Source organism: Anneissia japonica, unplaced genomic scaffold (assembly GCF_011630105.1).
Source record: "Anneissia japonica isolate Jap-2015-1 unplaced genomic scaffold, ASM1163010v1 scaffold520_len173684_cov151, whole genome shotgun sequence".
NCBI classification, from domain to species: domain Eukaryota; kingdom Metazoa; phylum Echinodermata; class Crinoidea; order Comatulida; family Comatulidae; genus Anneissia; species Anneissia japonica.
In genome coordinates, this window is record NW_022728898.1 from 47532 (window position 1) to 51320 (window position 3789).

The window sequence follows — 3789 nt, forward strand, 5'->3', positions numbered from 1 at the left end:
ATAATATATAATATAATATAATATATATTATAATATGTATTATAATATATATTATTTTGTTTTTAATTTATATAAATGATTTACCAAATTCGTCCGATTATTTTTTTTATTTCAGATTATTTGCTGATGATACAAATTTATTTAAATCATTTATTGGTAATACTTTAGATCTTTACGAGGTTAATTATCATTTTAAAAAAGTCATAGAATGGTGCAATGCCAACAAATTAACAATAAATGCAGATAAAACAAACTACATACTCAAAAAATAAAAGTTTTACTACATCTAGTTCTCTTAAAATCGATTCAAGTTTAATCTCTGAATGTAATTCTGTTTCTTTCGTTGGAGTTAAGCTTGATAAGCATCTTAATTTTAAGGAACATATACATTACGTAAACAATAACATTTTTTTTAAAGTTGGTATTTTATTTAATTTAAGGCACTTTTTCCCCGAGGAAACATTGTTTATGCTTTATAATTCTTTTATATGGCCTAATCTGATTTATGGTATTGATTGAGGTATGGGGCAACACATTCAATTCACACCTACAAATACTTTTACGCACTCAAAATATATGTGTCAGATGTATTACATTTTCAGATCTTAAAGTCCATTCCACACCTTTATTTTATAATCTTCGAATTCTAGACATATATAAACTACATTAATAATTTATTTTAAATTTTATCTCTGACCTTTTTAACAATAAATTGTCACATACTTTAACGACTACTTTAGTAACATTAACCATACCAAATAGAACAAGACTTAACCGTGATTAGCCATTCCTAACTGCAGAACCAATTTAGGTCAATTCAGAATCTCTTATACTGGTGCTAAATTGTGGAAATCTTTGCCATTTGAGTTGAAAGAGACCACCTCAAGAACAAATTTTGTTTAAAAATTTAACGACATTTTTTTTAATGAATATTAAGTATGATACCTTTTTTTTTTATATACTATTAATTTATATTTTATCATATGTATTGTATTAATGTTTAATTTGAAAGGGGCTCAAGCTCGATTAGCTTTGACTATTTTTCTTGGCTCCTGTTTCATTCTATCGTACCTGTATTCTTTTTGTTCTTTTGTATGCAATAAAGAGAAATAAATATATATATATATATTAATATTTGGAATAGTTAATTTACCAGAGGTGCCCGTGTAATTACATCATTGGCATCTAGATTTATCACATTTAATGTTTGGTTTTCATACAATCGCTACATGCTATCGCCGACAGCTTTCAGTGATACTTGGTCGGTCGAAGCGCACGCAGTTCAACAGTTGCACTAAAAACACTGTAGCGACAGTGTAGTGATTTTAAGGAAACCAGTCTTCACATTGCCAGAAGAGTAAGAATTGTTATGCAGTTTAGAAGATGGGATGATAAAGCTAAATCTCAACTTTGTAACCAGGAATTTTATGAACATCTCTCTGCTGATCTTACTAATAATAAAATGTATTAAGACAAACTTAATGTTGTTAATAATGAATTAGAACATTATAGTTGCAACTATCCCAAACATGGTCTGTTTTATACTCCAATTAAATCATAAACTTCCTAATCAATTGACTGTAAATCATGGTGTACTGTATTTAACTTTTAAAATGTGATTGATGATTGAAAAATACTACACAAAGCCTTACTTTTGAAGACACAAGTACTATTTGGAATTTCGCGATTTTCGCGCACCCTTATTTCTCGCGATTGTCGTTTTATCGCGAAAATCGCGAAGATTAAGAACGCGCGAAAGTAAAGGACTATAAAGTGTGTATCCAAATTCAGTTGAAAAAAAAATATCTGTTCCAATTGTAGGGAGCCGGTAAATTGTTAAAGGTCAATGTATTGGCTAGATTTTCAATTCAGTTTACCTTTGATATTACAAATTGGGTACAGTATTTATTTTAGGTAATGTCCCATGGCATCGTGTTATTCACGTAATAGCAGAGCTTTCAACTATTGTACATGTATTATGAAATAATTGTCGACGTAGTTGTTAGACTCCACATAAATAACCTAATACTATGCAATTCTAAAAGGCTGGCTACCGGTACTTGTAAGCAAAATCATCAAACACCGTTCAAATAAATGGAATTAATTAGTACTTTATATTATGTTAAGTGACTTTACTGTTATTTGTTCATTGTCCAATGAAATCTGTGTTGATGTCTTCTTTGTTTTGCTTTTAAAGACTTTCATCTACTCAGTTCAGTCATGTATTTTAAACCAAAATTAGCAAACTCCGATTTAACTACTAAAATATTATTTATTACAACATGCAAGTCCAATAACATTAGCGCTTCTATTAAATGCACGTTACGTTGCATCTTTGACTTTAAATCGTTTTAGATTTTAATCCAAAACGATATAAGAACTTTATAATTAGCTTTTTTAGCGAATGCAATTAAGCATTAGGCCTATATCACACGATTTCTTTGACTAATGATTTAAATAAAAGGGTTGATCAGAATTATATCTAGGCCTACTACAATTGAGAGGTTCCACTAGTTCATTTCTTACAAGGATATGATTAAAAGATTAATTTTAAAGGATGTATACAATTATTGCATGTGGGCTATTACAATCTTGTGTTTACATTAAACATATTTGACAAAAAAGTGGTCAAAGTAATGTCTGAAATAAATATAGGTGATCTTCATATTAAAGTACATGTGGGGGAAATTCTCACTCTGGTTGTTCTGAAATTAGAGCTTATATAACGTAGTTTTGATCCCCGTTGGTGATCATGGTAGATTACACCTATTATTCCAACAATCAATGGAATTTTACACTGAAAAATAAATATAGGTGATCTTCATATTAAAGTGCATGTGGGGTAAATTCTCACGCTGGTTGTTCTTAAATTAGAACTTATATAACGTAGCTATGATCCCCGTTGGTGATTATGGTAGATTGCACCTATTATTCCAACAATCAATGGAATATTACACTTACTGAATATGCTGAATTCTTTCCTCGTATTCTTATTATTACAGTGGTGTTAATGATGGTATGGGGACGTGTTTGCCTACGTCATTCTTTGTCGTATCCCAAAAGCCAGTAGGGGCATCGCTATAATAACAATAATAATAATAATAATAATAATAATAACAATAATAATAATAATAATAATACAAAGACGGTAATAATTTTGGCGATGGGTTACATAGTTTATTGTTGCTGCGAAGCAGCCATTTCATATTCTTGAAAGCAATTTGACCTCTGAAAGGTCATTGTTTGTCAAAAAACAAACGCATAAGACGACTTAAAAGCGGAGTTTCCTTCTTCGTTCTGCCGGGTAAAATCAATTACTTTTGGCGATGTTTGTAGACTAACCAACACGTACCAACGTCCGCATGTCGCGCTAGCCTTATCCACTCTAGGCGTAGACTAGCTAGTATGGTATAGGCCTAGTCTTGAAAGGGACGAAGGTCCCAATGAAAAACAACGTCGCTCCTTGATAGCTAACATTGTCTATTTAACATCACAATAATTCATTATTAGACCTATAGTTGTTTTTTAAATTGTACTCCACAAATCTCGCACAACTCGAGTAACGACTCGTATCTATTGTCGTGACGTCATGGCTCGCTGGCTCACACGTCTTGCGATGTCTCGCGCTTGTGATCAAATAACACGCTGGCTCGCACTTTGGCAACACTCTTTTGCATTCAGCATGTTTGCATAGCACAGGCTGTCTCTTATACACATCTAGATGTGTATAAGAGACAGATATATATATACCCCGATTTGTTGCCATTTGCTGTGTTTACTGTGCACTTG